General features: G+C 45.9%; 1 protein-coding gene across 1 annotated transcript in view; it reads left to right on the top strand.

Annotated features, from left to right (window-relative positions):
• Positions 1-19,845, top strand: part of tafa1b (TAFA chemokine like family member 1b) — a gene marked incomplete at its 3' end in the record, with an annotated part of 189,097 nt that overhangs the window by 139,088 nt on the left and 30,164 nt on the right. The gene's annotated exons all lie outside the window — the stretch shown is intronic.

A 19,845-nucleotide genomic window follows, 5' to 3' on the forward strand; every position in this document is an offset into this window, starting at 1 on the left:
TCCAGGGACCCCCCCCAGAAGCAAGGATTTTAGTTAAAAACGTTCGCTCTGAAAGTATATTCAAAGATTTGCTCCACATTTTCTATGATTTTTCAAAAATAGCAGATGCACTCGGTGCCGCGTTATGAGCTTGTAGATCTGCTATTTTTCAACAGCTAAAGTCTAACATAAGGCTTAAAACACCAAAAGGGGTTCCCGTCCAGAGTGGGTTAACAGTACATTTACAAACTTGACAATTTACCTGCAATTGATTCACACTTACAAGTGCAAGGCAGAGTAAGCAGATAGTATGTAAACTCTATACTGTATATACAACAAGCAGCAGGGTAAACACTCACACAAGTAGAGTGTAATTAAAGAGAGCAATGTAGTGTCTCAAATAAACTATAGGATAGCAGGCAAACATCAGGCCTAGCATCTGATGAGTTATTGAGTTCCTTTCAGCTTGTTCTGCAAATATGCCCAAGTCTAAATTGAGCACACCCATGCAAACACAGTTTGCACGTGCACGCATGTACCCATACAAACACACACGCAGATGATTCCAGATGAACATTTCACACTTCCACTTTCGACATCTGTTTTTTGTTATTATGTGGAGCACTTTTTTTTTATTTTGGAGTTGATTTATGGCCGAATTGTTTTTGGAGCAGTGAGAGCAGCAGAGAGCACAGCTCATTGCTTAATTGAAGTGAACATTCTTTGCCTGCCTATCTGTTTGACTGACAGTTTTATTGATCACTACAAAATCACTAACTTGGAATGAACTTGGTTCAATATAAATAAAATGGCTTTGATGTACTGTAGTCAGCTATTTTACTTCTTTATGTTGCTATATAGCGCTTGTCCATCCATCCATCTTCAACCGCTTATCCGTAGTCGGGTCGCGGGGGCAACAGCTCCACCAGAGTGTTCCAGACTTCCCAAGTCTCCAGAGCAACATTAGTGACTGTCTCCTGGGGGATCCCGAGACGTTCCAAGGCCATGCAGTGAGTCGATGTGTTTCCTCCAACTGCCCCTTCCATCGCACCACCCGCCATCTTGCTACGCAACATGGCGGGTGGTGTGAGGCGGTTGTAGTCAGACAAAACCCCCGTTCACTTGCATTGGACTCAATTTCCCAGAAGCCCTAGCAGCCCAGCGAATGAGTCGATTTCCGGTTTCGACATCATAACATGAAGTTCTCTCCCCCTGCTCCGCTGCAAAGACAGAGTTTTTTTTAAATTATTAAAATACGGCGATTTAGACACATAAAACAAATAGCGGGGATGTCGTATTAAGCAGGGCTTATCGTTTGATCAATCAATTTAAAGCAATCAAGGTGTTTTAACCACATACAGCCTATTTTATACTTTTTTATATACTTTTTTGGTCAAAATACTGTAGAGACACCAGGTTGACACCAGGTGGCTAAGTGGCTAAGAGAAAGACACAGAGAGAGGTGATCAGTGAACGTGTATGAGAGAGTTGAAGAAAGACCTTTAATACAGGCGCTGTACAATCACATGTCACTGTCATCACACACTTCCCACGGCTCTATAGGTAGAAACTGAACCGCATACGGCACCTTGCCATTATTATTATTAGACTATAATTACCTATCGCAGTGCCTAACTAGAAGAGCCTGCACCTTTCACCGCCTGTTCTTTTCCCAGTGATACACCCTGGTCCCTGACGCTCTTCTCTGCTGCCTCTTCTTTGTGATGCGTCACATGTGGACGCATCATTCGCTACGTGGTGCTCTGCGTTTGCCTGCTAATGCAGTTGGCTGTGCTAAGATTGACCTTCCCCACTGACCGCTTGTGAACTCTGAGCAGTGATCCGGGGTAATGAGGGGCTGCACACACACACACACACACACACACACACACGCACACGCACACGCACACGCACACGCACACGCGCACACACACACACACACACACACACACACACACACAGTGCAGAGTTCAGACAGACGGTGCAGTTACTGTAGCTTCAGCCTGTGTTCCACTGTGGGAGAGAGAGGCCTAATGAGAAACAGGGAGAGAGAGAGAGAGAGAGAGAGAGAGAGAGAGAGAGAGAGAAGCAAGAGAAAGTGAAAGCCAGAGAAAGGTAGGTACTAGGTGAACGGTAGACAATGGAGTGTGAGAGAGAGAGAGAGAGAGAGAGAGAGAGAGAGAAGGACAGGAATGGATGGTGGGGGGGTAATAGTGAGGAAGCAAGCCGTGCGGAAAGACAAGGCAACGAAATACAGACAACATGGGAGAGCTATAGGTACAGGAAAGTATTTGAGTGAAATATGGACATTGCGGTGGTTTTTGCGTGTGTGCACGCGTGCGTGAGAGAGAGAGAGAGAGAGAGAGAGGATGAGAGAAAGAGCAGAATTGAGAGAGAGAGTAGATGAATCCCACTAACAAGCAGCTTTATCAGAGTGAGGAATGAGCTGCCAGACAGAATCTTTCTTTTGACCTACCTTGGATGGATAGATGGAGGGGGGAGAGAGAGAGAGAGAGAGAGAGAGAGAGAGAGAGAGAGAGACAGAGAGAATGGACAAAGATAATTGAGAAAGAGATACAAAGGCTTTTTTTTGGGGGGGGGGGGGGGGTGGCTCAGGGCCAAAGTGGCCGGGAGAGCACAGAACCGTGAGGTTCCCAGTTCAATCCCAGGCTCCCCAAAACGCTGAATTTACCCCTAATTTCTCTCGATGTGAAGGTTGGTGCCTTGCATGGTTTCCCCCCCCCATCAGTATGTATGAATTATGGGTGTGTGAATGAATGGGTGAATGCAATGCACAATCTATGAAAAGCGCTTTGGATAAAGATATTAGGGAGAGAGAGAGAGAGAGAGAGAGAGAGAGAGATATGCATCTAGTGGAGTGGTACAGAGCCCATTTTCCTTCTAGCTCATCTTGTCTGCCAGGAGACAATCACTTATCTCTCCCAGCTCTGATCCTGCACAGTCACGACTTGGAACGCCACCAGTTTAGTCAATGACCAGGAAAATGATGTAGCGCATATGATGGATAAAGCACATAGGGACAGTGACGGCTGCGTCTGGCCTCATACCAGCCTGTCTACTTTGCAGTATGTGCTGCAAAGTAGACACATGTGTTGCAAAGTAGGACGTCTGTCTTTTTTTCATGTCTAATACATATCAGTGTAACTGGGAGACTGTGGGTGAAGATGCAGTTTTGAGACTTGAGATCCCTGCTTATTTAAAGATGGAGTGCCACAATTTTTGTATTTTTCCAGTTTTTCATGTGTCTATGAGGTGATAGTACTTCATTAGACACCCGGGAGTCGTTTTTATGTGCAATGGTGTATTAACTTTGTATTTAGGGTTTCGGGGGTGCCCACATAAAAACATTTTAACAAATACTGTACACTTTTTTGAAACAATAAGACCTGATGATCATGTTTTAGGGTGGAAAAAAATCACGGCACTCCATCTTTAAGTCTTGCACTTCCTATTTTTACTCTTTTGTCCGATTGTCTACTTTCTACAGTTAATTAATAATTATTTATCTTAGAGACAACAATTATCTTTGTTGTCATTATAGTGTGACTTGCCTTGTGATTCAGATAATTACAATTGAATGAATCCCTGAAAAACCATTCTTATCAACCTTCCATGAGGGCTACTATCTCATCATCTCTTCCGATTCTGCACTTGGGTCCACCTTCATGTAGGCCTAGCTAACCTCATCAGGCTGTCATCATAACAAGGTGGCCCAAAATCGGATTCTTCTAGGAAAATCTTTGAATGCAGATTGTGGCCCCTAGATGTGTCACAGAGACTAAATTAGTTTTGGGAGCGTTTTACCCATTGCTGGCTGTCTGAATACCAAAAATAAATAAAAAAGGTCATTAAAATGTTGACATTGTATTGCTTATAGCTGCTTTAAACCTTATACACTTAATTGACCGGCGTCCACCAGGGTTCTACCTGTATACTGAGCACACTATTTTCCCTCTTATAGCTGAAAATCGATGATCTATTCCAGGGGTTCTCAACGTTTTTGTCCGGGGACCCCCGGAAATGCTTTGGCAATGTCTCGGGACCCCCGCCCCGCCCCCTCCCGACCCCCAATATAAATTGACTGCTACAATAACCTTAAACCATTTTGGGCGGGAACCCCTTTTGGTGTTTTAAGCATTGTTATAATTTAGCTATTGAAAAATAGCAGATCTACAAGCTGCAACGCGACGAGCTCGTAGATCTATTTCTGCTGAATGTTCGCCCCCAGAACAGGGATTCAACAGGGTTCAAGCATAATACCAACAGAGTTTGACTTCTCTAAGAGATACCTCCTCGAGGAAGGTGTCTTCTATAATTACCTCTAAAAGTCACCCATTGCCTCTGCCTGTCCACCGGTCTCTCTCTCTCGCCTATAGAGCGCTCGGGGCATGCATCACTCTGGCATTAGTATGCACACTGAATCCTGTCACACTTTGATGTGCAGCCACACGATTTCACAGTCCACGCTGATGGCAGAGATCAAATGTATAGGTGTGCGGAGGCAAGACCAATGAGGAGATCTCAGCTTTTCATTTCAGCTGTGCTCAAGCAGAGGGTCTTTACAGTTAACAAGCTTTAGGTGTTTACGATACTCTGCCGGCTCAACTGCTTCCGTTATCATACACATGCTGAGTGTTAAAATAATCACATGCTTACAAGGCTTGTAGGGTGCTAATATCATATGATGTACATTGGATTTGTACAGTATTTTGTATTTTCTTTTTGTCTTCAGTCAAACTGAGTTCTTGTCTCATCTATCCCCAATTGTTTTGCAATTAATTCAGCGTGACCTTGAGAATCCGCAGGGACTTTAGTTCAAAATTGACACAATTGTAATTAATGAGTACAAAAGAGCTCTTGTCATTCAAGGCAGCTCTGATATTTAATCTCAGAATTTTGCGACTGAAATCGTGACACACTTCAATCCATGATTGATTCCTCCCCGGGATGGAATGTGATGTATGCTGAGGCAATTACTCTCCTGGCAAAGGAGGGGAGTGAGTGAAAGTTCTCTCTCCTCTCTCTGAAGAGCAATTCACCCATTCAGGGAAGTGTCTCCCCCCTAAGTCAACACATTTAAATAAGGAGCTGCCGTGGGTTGGAGATGGTTCCCTCTTGCCACATTACCTCCGCAAACACAGAACAAACGCATCTGGACAAAATAAAGACTTTTCCTGAGCAATCCAGAAATAAGACTTTTGATTGACGACTGCGGCGGCGGCAGAGAGAAGCCGAGGCGTTGTCATCGTCTCCGGGGAGACGAGGGGCAAAGGTAGCTTGCTAATGATAAACTCGTCAATCACGTCTGTAACGAATCATCTTCCTCGCTGCAACGTGGCTGGAGAATGGGCCCATTATCTAGCGCCAGCGACACCACAACAGAAACAGATGAGACTTTTGTTACCACCACATCGAGATGCTATCTCGGGCTTAAAAGCTTATCAAGGCGACAGTAATGATATTGAGTGAATGGGTTGTGTGTGTGTGTGTGTGTGTGTGTGTGTGTGTGTGTGTGTGTGTGTGTGTGTGTGTGCGCGCGCGCGCATGCGTGCGTGCGTGTCTGTCTGTGAGTGAGTGAGTGTGTTGATGGATATCTCTGTGAGTAATCTGACACCAAATTGTGTTCCAGTTCTCATATCGCTCGGATTTTCCACTGCAAATAACTCCACTCCTCCCTTCTACTGCCCCCCTCCCCCCCCCCCCCCCCCCCATCCCCCTCCATCTCTCTCTCCCTCCCGCCTGTTCTCTCGCTTACAGCCATTTGTCATGGTTATTATTCTTTCAAACAGGTAGAGAAATAGGTTGAAAAACTCATTTTGGAGCTCAGTGACACAAAATAGATTAGCATTGTCTGGCGTGTCTTTGGCGCCATTGTTAATCTGCGTTGCATTGTGTACCGGCGCTATATTTCCAACTGTCTCCATTGGGTCCCGTCGCATGCAGGACCAAACTGAAAGCTATCTGTACGGCTGTGGACCACGCAGGTGGATAATTAGCTTCCAACGCTGAGGAGGCACCATTCAGCACGGGGGAACAAATAACCCAGCCAACGCCGAACACCCCTTTTCCTTTTTCCCAGTGCACAATCTGCACCCACAATTACATTTAATCACCGCTCTTGTGGATGTTTTGAAACATGGGCACAGTTTCTTTTTGAAGCCTCTTTTCTTGAGCACCGCGCACAGCGCACTTCTTTGAAAAGGGAAGAATATCAATTATGGCTGGTGCGTATGTGCGTGTGCGTGTGTGTGTGTGTGTGCGTGTGTATGTGCGTGTGTGGTGCAGTGCTTATAGAAAGCCCCCCACCGCACGCACAGACGCACGCACGCACGCACGCACGCACGCACGCACGCACGCACGCACAGATGTTAACACTATAGGAAAAAAGAGTGAAATCCATTTTTCACAGTCTTGCTTCAGACTCATTTATCGTTGAAAAGTTATTAATGAGGTGAATGTTGAAATTGGGAGAAGCTGACTCAAGCAGCAACCTCGCCAAATGTCTGTGAGTGTCGTGCTGAGAGGACTCATCAAAAGAAGTGGAAAAAGCAGTGTGAAAAAAAAATACTGGTAGAAATATTTAGTCAAAGCAAGTTCAGCTCTGTGACAATGACACATATATGAACTATATGAACTATATAATATGAACTATATGAACTTCATACACAGTGCTCTGTTCCCCCCCGCTCCTGCCGCGGAGCGAAGAGCAAGCTGGGTCGCTAAATGCCACGTCTGATTCGGTTGCTCTGCATTGTCAAGCATGCAGGAGCCAAGCATTTAGCGCCATCGATTTTCCACCCTTTTCTTTTTGCCGTTGCTCGGATTGATCATCATTTGAGAGTCGCTCTTTGGGAAAAGCGATCAATGCTCCGCCATACAATTATCCGCTGACAAATACGTATGCAAACGCGGGTCTTGAAAGTGACTGTCCACTGAGGTGTTTAGCACAGTTGTATATCAAGCAGCATGGCCTTCAACCTCAAGTGAACTTAATCTTTGAATTGTGTTAGCCAGCCCAGAGAAAATTATGGAACTTATAAATATGCTTTTTCCAGAAACGTTTCCGTGTTTCTGCAGCTATTCTGTAATACAGTCTGCTGTGAGAATGCTGAGCCAGCCATGTCATGGACAGAGACTCTCTGGTTGGTTTCTAATGGCCCACCAGCGCGACTGTGTCAGCCAGTCTCATAACAACGCATTGGTGCTTGCCTTGCAGGGTCTTTTTTTTCCACAGCTTTGCAGACACATTTTGCACTCGACACCCTAGCCTAGAGAAATGCTTTTCCATAGAGAGAACCATTTCTCAAGGGTATCGAGGCGAACGCGTGCATAGCGTGTCGAGGAGTCCATGAATCTGCACGTGCATGCTGTGCTTGCATGTGTTTGAAATAATGACAGAATTACAGTACATTAACAGATTTTCTTTCTTTGTGGGGTGGGGGGCATCTGCCATTTACCACTTTAACCCATTTTGGGCGGGAACCTTTTGGTGTTAGCATTATGTTATACTTTAGCTATTGAAAAATAGCAGATCTACAAGCTCATAGACCTACGAGCTTGTAGGTCTGCTATTTTTGAAAAATCGAAGAACGACTGACATAGAAACATAGCTTTTTCAGAAAACTGTCAGGATGTAGAAGACATTTTTAGAATCTGATCTCAGGTCAAAAAGACATCAATGGAACATGCAAAACATGGCAGAAATGTATATGCACCGGGTATTTACTTCCAGTGGAAATGCATCCCTGTTATGCAAGCACATGTGACTCGCTGATGGCCCGGCATTATACAAAGTGGGCAGATTATTGCAAAGTGCCCATTCTCCATACAGACAACTCGCACACATGTAACTTGATGCACACACACACACACACACACACACACACACACACACACACACACACACACACACACCCCCCTAGCTGCCTAGCTTCTCTCCATCGAAACGCGAGCCAATTGTGTTCACATAGACGCCCGACAAAGCCGAAAGCACCACGGTGGATTCGAACATTTTTCTTTCTTTCGGCGAGAGCTTCCCTGTTCATGCCGCTTTCAAGGGATCACGGCGTCCAATGTCTTTCTTCCTATAGGAATGTAATTTTGTGAAGGCTGCTCTGACTGTGTTCAAAACGGCCGATTGGTGATTTTGAATGGGCAATTTAGGCTCCCTGCTTCATCACCACCGCGGGCAGTGACCTGTGTCAGATGGACATTGGATCGAGGTCAGGCTCAAGGAGCCACATGTGCACACTTTTTGGTCTTTTTGGCCTGCCCAGGCACAGGCTCAAACAATGAGAGAGGAAATAAGTTGAGTTTCTCAGGTGACATCTTAACCCTGACTGCCAATCAGGGGGGGGGGGGGGGGGGGGGGGGGTGTTTGCAGTGAAGTGTGATTATGAATCCCACCACAGCTCTAGGATAGACCCGTCTGATTGGATCCTGGGCAGGCATAGCTTTTCTGAGGTTATACGGTTAAGGTTACTGTAGGTTTAGGTTTAGGCATAGTTTTACTGAGGTTAGGTTTAGGGTTTGGTTTAGGCATAGTTTTACTGAGGTTAAGTTTAGGGTTTGGTTTAGGCATAGTTTTACTGAGGTTAAGTTTAGGGTTTGGTTTAGGCATAGTTTTACTGAGGTTAGGATTGGGCATAGTTGCAAAAACGAGAACCGTTAATCACAGCGACTACTGGCCAATCACAGCGGGGTTTGCCTAGAGCTGCGGTGGGGTCCATAATAACGCCCCAGTGAAGCCAAGAACAAGCATGTGATCGCTAAAACTCCCATCCACTTCCATGTTAGATCTTTTGTGCCGAGGCCCCTCAAAATTATATGAATTTGGCCGCAGACCCCCCATGTTTTGTTTTGAACACGTTTTGTGCCAGGGAATTTATACTGCATTTGCTTTGCTTTATATAACCCTGCTTTTATGGAAATGGAACAAACAGGATATAAAACTGAATGGAACGAACGAACGAACGCACGCACGCACGCACACACGTTTAAAAGAATATTCAACAAAGTTTTGCTTGTACCTGACAGAAGTACAAGTAGGCCATATCCTGCATATATTTGCCATATTCATTTCACTTTGTCCATTTGTCTGAAAAACTAGTCTCTAAGCCATGCAGCCCCTCTCTTCCTCAATCTTTGAATGCTCCAGAGACCATCTGTAATTTAGCCCGTACAAATTTGAGAAGAGGGAAGCTGTCATTTGTCATTGTCGACTGTCTTGAGAGACTATCTGTAAACTAACTTTATGAGAACTTTTTAATGCATTTTCTGCAGAGGATTTCTTTTTTTTCTTTCTCCTTCTTTAATCTCCCGGCGATTAGTTTTCATCTCTGGTCCATGCAGGTAATAAAAGTAAGAATTGACATTTAAGCCCTAATGGTTGTCAACAGGCTCAGGCACCTATAGCGCCCCTCTCTTTAGCCCCGACTGCAGCCCTATACTGTGGCGGGCCTCCATGACAGGAGTGTTATAAACCAGGGTATTACCGAGGCCGCCTTAATCGGGTTTGTCACGGCATGCTCCCTCCGGACCGGGGTAATTTCATGGTGCTGAACTGGTATTGACGGGGCCTGGGTAAATGAGGCACGCAGAAATCGTTAACTTTAATAACCATAAAGATGTGGCCATCACGGCCATGCAGGCCTACAGGTTGGAGGAAACCCATACAGGTGATTAAGAATCGACCAAGGTCTGGCCTGGCCTGGCCACAGGGCCACACCCCCCTATACACGTCCCATTCTGGCTAATGGAATTAGAGCGTTCAAGGTGTCAAGACTATAGCCACAAATATTGCAGTTGGTACATAATATTTTCTTTTCCTTTTGCTCTGCGTTCACGTGAAGCATGTGTCAGCATTTCCCGAGGCAGACAATGCCCACTTTTAACGACATGAAGCCTGTAGCCTTATAGTATACCTTTCCCAAGTGTGGGTCGCGGCCCGATTTTTGTGTGTGGCAAAATAGGCGAACATACAGGGACAAATAGCAGATCTACAAGCTTACAACGATCGGATATTTCCGGCAAAGACGAATTCCGGCAAAGACCAATTTCCTGCAAAGATATTGGGAAAGAGGACAACGCCAAGTGGGGAACACCAGTCAACAAAGTGGACAACAAAGTATACGGTTTAAGTGGTTAGAAGCTTGAAGAATGTTCTCTAGTTTTCCCCACATATTTCTTTTTTGTGCCAAGCCAAACTGTGATACGGTGCTTGCTTTCTTCATAGTAGAAGGAGCAGCTGTTCTCAGTATTCTACAAAAGAGCCATACCAGCAGAGAGAGAGCATGGTTGATTCATGTGACTCTGGGCCAGTAGTTCCTGCCAGTCACTCTGAGCTCTGGGGAAGTCTTCCTTCCACACTCCCTGTGCTCTCCATCTCCGCCCCACCTCTTCTCAGTGGTCTGAAAGTCTTCCTTCCACACTCCCTGTGCTCTCCATCTCCGCCCCACCTCTTCTCAGTGGTCTAAGTCTTCCTTCCACACTCCCTGTGCTCTCCATCTCCGCCCCACCTCTTCTCAGTGGTCTAAAAGTCTTCCTTCCACACTGCCTGTGCTCTCCATCTCCGCCCCACCTCTTCTCAGTGGTCTAAAAGTCTTCCTTCCACACTCCCTGTGCTCTCCATCTCCGCCCCACCTCTTCTCAGTGGTCTAAAAGTCTTCCTTCCACACTCCCTGTGCTCTCCATCTCCGCCCCACCTCTTCTCAGTGGTCTAAAAGTCTTCCTTCCACACTCCCTGTGCTCTCCATCTCCGCCCCACCTCTTCTCAGTGGTCTAAAAGTCTTCCTTCCACACTCCCTGTGCTCTCCATCTCCGCCCCACCTCTTCTCAGTGGTCTAAAAGTCTTCCTTCCACACTCCCTGTGCTCTCCATCTCCGCCCCACCTCTTCTCAGTGGTCTAAAAGTAACTAAGTGCATGCACACTCAAATACTCTACTTAAGCACAATTTTGAGGATCTTTTTTTTCTCTCTGTATTTACAATTTTCAATACTTTTACCCCATACCCATCTGAGAGGAAAACTTTAGTTACTAGTAAATTTCTAACTATAGTCACAATGCGATGCGAAACAATGTGAGCTTGTAGATTGGCTATTTTTTTGAGTGGTGTAAACCACTCCTACAACTGGCTTTTGTGTGCATAAAAAAATGACCATGGTTGCTATGTTCAAAATAATTTCTGACGTAATTAAATCACACCCGGGTGAACTGGATGACCGTAGCAACCGTGGTCATTTTCTCTGCACAAAAAAAGCCAGTTGTGAAATCACATCCAGGTGTGATTTCATTACGTCAGATCAGAGCTGATCAGGGTACATAATACCTTACCTTATTTCATTACGTCAGACATTACGTCAGACCACAGCTGATCATGCTATATAAAACCTTACACCACTCAGTTCACACGGGTGTGATTTTTTTAAGTATCAATACTGAAATGTAAAACTGTAGAATCCGGAATAAAAAATTGACATGAGTAAAAGTACAAAAGTGTATATACTTAAACTACCAAAAGTACCAGAATGTATATAAAAAATGGTGTAAGGCCTGTCTGACGTAATGAAATCATGTCTGACGTAATGAAATCACACCCGGGTGAACAGGGTGAACATAGCAACCATGCTCATTTTTTCTGCACAAACAAAGCCAGTTGTCTCTCTCTCCCCCAACCCCCCCCCCCCCCCCCCCCCCATGGTAGATACCACTGCAGGTATACTTTTGTATACAGTCATCATCATCTGTTCATACAGTACATTACAATGTGTGCTTGTCACACAATCCCAAGGCACACCATTTGGGAAGCGCTGCTGTATGCTGTATGTAGCTGCCTCATGTGGGACAGCTCCATCCTGGCCAGGGAGGGTCGTTGGGAAGTTAGCCTGAAGCCTGTTCCACAATGTGGTGGCGGCCCTGAGGTGCAATACATCGCAACGACGTGACAGCACGCCAACACTAACTACAGCCTTAAATTCTGATACACAGATGATATAAGCCAAACAGAGACTGTTTTTTTAAAAATATATCGAAGAATGATGTACAATATCCGTCGTGCCCCGTGAGATGAATGGCTGCCTTCGTTGTTCATATAGCGCTGGCGGGCGCCAGCTCCCTCCCATGGTGGCGAGGCGAGGGGCCACTGGCTGTGGCTGCAGCCCTGGTGCATTATTCACCGTCAGGGCTCGGCTTGGGTGATTTAAACTGCAAAAATGTAGAGAGGAAGTCTTAAGTGTTTTTCTATGTTCCTTCCTATACCTGCAAATGACGATCTGTCGCGTACACACCTCCCCGCGTGTGCCAACGCCTTCTTGCAAGTACACGTGCATATGTACAGACACCCCAGCCGGCTGCCTGAATGTGAAACACTAGCTGTGTGTGCTGTAAGGCAACCCACACACAACGAATTATACACTATGCATGCCTTCACACACTCGTCTTTTTTTTTTCTCACGCCGTTCGCGCTGCACACATTCCCCCTTTATAGTGCGGGAGGTGTGAGTCAGAGCATTAGCACTGCAAAGTGCCGTGCAGGCCCTGTCAGCTGTGGCAGCCTGCATTTTTCCTCCAGGAAATAAGCAGAATGAACCCAGTGACTTCTGGGGTTCCTGATCATCAGGCCGACGTCATCAAAAAGCAGCGGGCGGGCCGATGCTCATTTCATTTCGCACGCATATATATATGCCCGCTCACATTAAAATACTTTTCCTGGGAGAACATGTAATCACACAGTCAATTCTGGAAGGGAGGGACCGAGGGAATTTGTGGAGCGAATCAGGGCCTGCATAATTTCTGATGAAATTATGGAGGCCGTATCCATGGCACAGGGCAACGACATCATGAGGAATGGTTCTGTGGCACTGCTCTGAAGTCTCCCTTTTGGCCTTACTTGGAGCCCATACACTGCAAAATCCTGAGTATGTGTGAAATTAGATTAATTAGACCCTTAAGCCCGACAGTGTCGCACGATGGTGTCGTGTGCAGATAATAGCAGAAGTTCACCAATGTGTTGCGGATGCGTTGCGTTTGTGACATGCAGTCTAAACATCTAAGGAATAAGGGTAATGTTCCACAATTCACTGCCATTGATGTATGACATTCGACATTCGTCATTTGGTTTTTCAGTGTTTACGATACAGGGCGCTCTTCCGCAAACCTGTGAGTGATCCTAGGACTTTCAAAGAAGAGTACACTCGGAAACGTATGATTTATTTATTTATTTTTCTAATTTAGATTGGCCAATTATTTTACCCCCTCTTTCTCCCCAATTTAGTCGTTATGCCAATATAATAACTTGGCACTGATGTTGTATCCTATACTGAATCACCTGCCAGTGAGGAGCCCCACATCGTCATAGCGTATAATATTCTGTGGGTCTTGAAATGCAAAAAATCACTGGCAAGGGCTGCAATAGGCTATGTAAAAACTCTAGCAGTTAATGAGTTAAGTAATTACAAGCTAAATTCTGCTGATGAGCATCATTAGCCATACATGTTACGGGACAGAGCTGGCCCGAACCCACTTTGATGCCTTTGCCTCTCGAAACAAATCATTTATAACAATATATCTCATCTCCAGTACGGGCTGATTAGCAGACCCGTGAAAATGAGCCCACTGTCACTAAGACGAACCGGGCCAAATGGAATAGAGTTGTTTTCATTTCTGACTGATGTGACAGCTTTTCAGTCAAATGACATTTTAATCGTGCATACTGATGTGCGCCACAGTCATAAGAGAAGACATCTTCCATAATGCATGAGTCCACAGCACAAAGGTTTGGCTGAAAAACAATCCAGCTCAATCGACAATCTAGGGCTTAGAACTTTTGCAGGCTTTAACTCAAGGTAACTGTATTTAGTATTGAAAGAGCAATGTGGAGCCCATAGGATTGTCTCATTTTGTCTTTTCAAACACAGATAGTGTGAAACTCAACACTCACTCCTCACTTTATGTCTAAAAAGCTCAAAACGTAATGTTAGTGGTCTTTCCATTGTTGTGGTGGTCACTCGTGTATACTATACGTGTCGTATATTGACAATTTATGCAGGCTATAGGCTACTCACTTAGAGTGGCTTTGACGGTGCACCTGCTGGCATAGCGCCCCGGGCACAGCCATAGCTGAGGTGTCACATTATTTAAGCACAGCTTGACACCTCAGCATTGATTGCCTGCACCTGACAGAGCAAGGCTCCGTGGATTCGTCTATAGGCACTAAAGCCTGGCAGCGTGTCACAGGTTCGAATCCCGATCCAAACAAATTTTTCTCTCTCTCTCTCTCTCTCTCTCTCCCCCCCCCCCCCCCCCCCCCCAACACTGGTACTACCAATAAAAGGCAGAAAAAGCAGTTGCTTTGATGTTCAGGACTTAAGAATGCTGATATACTCTACCAACACCTGTACAATTGTACAACTCCATCTTTGATGTTCTTGGTTGGATCAATGCATGTGAATAAGTGGAGGCTTAGATTTGGAGAATCGTTTAACTTGCAGATAAGCCTCTCTACTGTTTGAATCCACTCTCTTCTACACATCACATATATACTGTAGCATTATATTCTTTTCAGCAGTGTTGTGGTTCACACTTCACAAGAGCCATTATTTTAATCGAGCTGATCTGAGATATTCTACACATATTTCTTGCTATTGAAATCTGGCTAACGTTTTTGTTCACAAGCTTGAGTTAATGCTCAAATTCCATTACTTACGGATCTGATCTGTAGTGTAAACAGTGGATGATAGGACATCATCATTTTCTCTAGTACACTGTACATGTTTGTGTACTTCTAATTCACAGGCAATGGACAACATAAGTTGACTTCCGAATTCCCATCGGAGACATAAATTGCCAATTAGAAGTATGGCGGTATACCCTGACTGTAGTGGATAGCTGTCAGTTACACAGACTCTGAAAAACAGACCCCACAGCAGGAGGACGGGTATACGCAGAGATGAAGGTAGCCTGCAGTTCCTCTGCCGCATCCGCCTGTCTGGCGAAAGCAAAACAGGCACTCTAGCATACAAGCAGAACTGGCTCATTTTCACCTGAGTGCACACTGATTAAGTTGTTATGCCATGAAGAGGAAGTCCTTGAGAGGTTTCTCCTCTTCTTGCCCCGTTCCTTGGCCATACCACACTTATGTCTTACTTACTCACAGATGGAAGTGGGAGAGGGGAGAGGTAGAGAGAGAGACACGGAGAGTGACAGCGTTGCCTGGCAGAAGGTGAGCCGATGATTAGCCATCATGGCTTCTTCTGCATAGATTACGGTCGTTAATGTGGAAAACGGGGCCAAGGTTTAGGGAAGCAGTCTGTTATCTTCGGCACACAAGGCCCCTGCATTTGACTCTGTGTCTTGACATTGTTTTCCCCCCACGTGCAGTGGAACCAGAATGTGCCGTTCCTTGTCACTCATGTGAAACATAACAAAAAAAAGGGGGGGAAAGTGTCTGCTTCCCCTGCTGTGATCCAAGAGTCTTCTTCATGCTGCAGAATGAACCACTGTCACGTCACTGTCACTGTGACCTTGGATTTGTGTGTGGCGGTTAAGTGTTATGGTGTGCTTGTTGGTTGCTGATGCTATATAAGTGGACGTCTGCCCAGGTTTTCAAGCATGGCTGTGCAATCTGAATGCACCGCCACGCCACCACTCCCTACTCCACTACATTACAGTGAACTCATGGGCGGTTCATGATCTCATTGCTGCCTGTCGCACAATTAAAACATGCCAGATAAACATTTTCTTGCATGACTGCTGCACGATTTGCCATAGTGACCATCGGTTGTACAATACTTTTCACGATGTGTTGTGGGATGAAATTAGTACACTATTTAGGTTAAAATAATTATCAATATACATCGCGAACACAATTACAAAATGGCGTAATCACTTCATAGTGAGTGGTTGCCTGATTTTGGATACAGCCTGTGACTACAAATCTGCGCGTCTCAAACATCCAGTGCTTCCCATTCAACTACAAGCTGCCAGTTGCCTGTACTTGCCGTATCTGTCTCTCCAATCTGGCGACCCCTTCCCTCATTAGTGGCTTTTTATAATTGGCCGTTGGGCTAAGTTGGAAACAATGAAGCATCGATTTCCTCAAACATAATCACCTCATCCAGTCGTCTAATGGCCGCTGTCACCGTAGGCCGCGAGGAGAAAAATGAGCAGTCGGCGGGACCATCGATGCCCTTCACCCCCTCTCACCGAACGGCTAGAGAGCACAGCCACCCACTCCATCTTCACGGGTTGGTTTAACCCCTTTAGCTGGATGACAGGTGGCAAGTGCTCCATCTATCAGGCCTGCAGTCATATTGCTGCTCTTTATTGTCACAGACTATTATCAGAGCACACACGAAGACACACCTTTTACCAGCTCGACACGGTGTGGCTCTCACCTCTCTACGGTGCGGAGTAATACAGGATATGAATATAAATAAGTGCACGCACGCACGCACGCACGCACGCACGCACGCACGCACGCACGCGCACGCACACGCACACACACACACACACACACACACACACACACACACACACACACACACACACACACACACACTCCGAGATCCGCACACTCAGATGCAGAGGCACGGATAACGGACAAGCATTTACCCACGTCCTGAGCACCAATCTACCTGGATGGCATTATGTCTTGTCCAAGTGGCAATTCGTCGTCTAAGTGGCGCTCTGGTCGGGCTCAGTAGTGTCACAGAGATGCCGTTTATTCCACTCTCTCCTACAGAGAGCAGATGGTACGTTAGTGATCAGGCCTAATGTCCACCTGGCTGATGGATGGACGATCAACCGCCTAGTTCAGTGCTTCTCAAACAGTTCAATTTCAAGGACCCCGGCATAAGGTTTAAATGTGGTACACATTAAGACCACAGACCCCCACAACTCTGACAGTGTGCCGAAAAGGGTCGATTTGGACATTTTGCTGGGGACGTCCTGGAACCACCTCAAGGACTCCCCAGACCCCACTTTGAGAACCACTGGCCTAACTCACCTCAGGGTCATGCACGCACGCAGAGAAACAATAGCCTGCCCTAAATCACCTCATGGCGCGCACACGCGCACAAGTTTGCTCCGATGCGGTTTTATCAACATTATTCAAGGGAAATGAGTTGGTTATGGTTTTAAAGACTATTTAACAGCAACATTGGGCTAATATAGCTACCATGTACGACACAGGATTACTGCAGAGGAGAGGTGTGTCTGTGTCCAGCTCGTTGACGCTCGTTAATTTGTAAAGGAAGGCAATTATGTTTCTGCAACTGTCAAATAGGTCTTCTACATGTATTCTAACTAATAAAATAACATTTTAGCATAGCATAGCATAGCATTTCACCCTAGACATAATTTGGCTCTTGGGGAAAACTAACTGGGGAACCCTGCCACAGAGAATCATTAATGTTTAATGTCTGATTTAACAAATGCTTGCTTGGTTTCCCCCGATAAATCATGATATATAACCTATTTTTAAAAATATTTGTTCATTAGTATAACATGTATAACATGCCAATTTCTAAGTTGAATCATGCAAAAAAAACCTACATCGACTAAGAGATTGGTAGTCGACTAACACACATTTGGTGTTTAAAACCGCTTGGATATTGCTTGTGTGATAGTGATACACATTGGATAACTACATTCATGGTGGATCAATGAATGATTTATAGGATATGGGTTACTGGGGGCAAAGATAAGAGCAAAGAAAAAACTAGATCAAGTACATTTGAATTGAGTTAAACCACATGAGATGTACTGTATGGAATGGCTCTCCAAAGAGGCCATTACAGCTGTTGAATCGCATCCTTTTATCCCGTGACCCGAGATCAAGGTGCGAACCCATGGAGAGATCCACGTACTCTCACAGTGGACTTGAAAGCATGTCTGCGGGCCGGGAAGCTGTCAGTAAAATATTCAACAAGGCCAAAGCATTGTGGGTGTTTTGGGGGGTTTTAGCACACTCAAGAGACTTCTCTCCACACTTGTATGGTCTGGTGTTCTGCCTCGTTCCTGGCCAGAAATATCTAACAACACGCTTCAGGAGAAGTGACATTAATACTGCATGACAGCGCAGTCCACCAGGACTGAAAATGTTTGCCTTTTAATCCCAGCTTGCCTTTGGTCGGGCTGCCGACGTTGATGAGAATAGGAGAAGAAAAGTGTTGCCAAACTCGTCCGGGCCCGCTGCGAGCTCGGGCTCCGTAATTCATGACCCGGGGCCATTTCAAACATTTACACAAAGCAAGCCAGAGAAACTCACACTGCTCTTTTGTCACCTCGACCGCAATAAATGGGACTTCACACCGCGGCGGGATATCGTCTTTGAAGTGGTGTCCGGCCACGAGGAATCAGAGTGCAAACATAACGGCGGTGTGTGGCGCTTCGTTATCTCGTACACTTCTCCACTCTCCGTCCTCGGAGGTGGGAGAGCATCTGGCTACCACCAATCTCCTCTCCCCTCCTCTCCTTCTCCATGTCCTGGGATGAGCTCCAGTTTAATTGTTGGACGCCAGTGTCTGTTGCCGTGGCTGTCAAGGGAAGATAAAGAGTTTTTCCCGGGGCGTGAGGAAAGGAGAGAGTGGTGATGGAGGGCCTCTCTCCTGCAGCTCTGCTGGCTGCATTAGCCCCACGCTTTATAATTGTGTGAAGGGGGCACTTCCAGTGGCTCCCTCATTACTCACTGGCACCACCAGGTCCCTGGCAGCCAGACATGCCCTGCCCCTCCACACTCTCTCTCTCTCTCTCTCTCTCTCTCTCTCTCTCTGTTTTAGGAGGTTCCTCCCTCGGCTATATATGCACCCTCTCCTTCCCCATGGGCAGCTCTCCCTATTGTTATTTTGACCCAGTACTGCCGCTGGAATGTTTTTTTTGTTTTTCCCCCCTCTCCTCTTCTCCTCAGCAAAAAAAAGAAAGGACAAAAAAAGGATTCTGACATCCTCCTTTGTCAGAGTGGGACCTATTGTGCAGCGTTCACATATGACGGATGTCATGTGCTGTATGCACGCGAGCCACTGAGAGATGAGGGGTGTATGGACCTGTGTGTATGGCGTGAGACTGCATGTGATCTGGTTGGGTAATGAGGCTGGTCTGAGGATATCAGTAATTACCACAATTGACACAAGGCCTTCTGCGGTGAGGCGCCGGAGAAGTGGTTGACACTAATGTGTCATATTTTAGTCATCTGAAATCTGAGTTTTAGTTTTAGTCGACTAAACTATATTTTGGCGGGCCTCGATGCCATCATAATGCCCGATTTTACATTTTGGTTGCATGCTGAAAATAGCCGATCTACAAGCTCACAACGTGTCGCAGTGCACGGTGCTTACAGATCGGCGATTTTCAGAGCACAAAGGAGTGTTCTGCTGGATCTCTTCTCCACTTGTCCCTCATGAACTTTTTAGTCTAGTTTTTATTTGTTGATGAAATTGTCAATATATTTAGTTTAGTTTTAGTCGTGCTCTCTCCTCAGCGTCATCAGCGCCCATACCCTACTGTAGGTGGGGTTGGCCTTTCTGTGTGTGTAGGTACCCTCACAATAAACACACAGTGATCCTCTATACTGTCTCTATACTGCCTCCCACTGGTCAGCTGGGGCACCTGATGGAGGGGAAAGGAAATGGTTGGAATAACGTGTTCCTTCCACGCGCTACATCCTACCGGGGAAAGTCCACCCTGTCAGTTGATGAGAAGCGGTCTGCTCACTCCTCAACTATTGAAGGAAGCATGAGCTCAGTTCGGGGCCCTCCCCAGGTTGACAGAGGTTGAGTAGCGCCCATGAGGATTACACCTTATATAGGCAATTTGTATTGTATTGCTGTACCACTGTTGATGACATCTGA

This window comes from Electrona antarctica (genome assembly GCF_951216825.1).
Source record: "Electrona antarctica genome assembly, chromosome: 9".
Classification (NCBI taxonomy): Eukaryota; Metazoa; Chordata; class Actinopteri; order Myctophiformes; family Myctophidae; genus Electrona; species Electrona antarctica.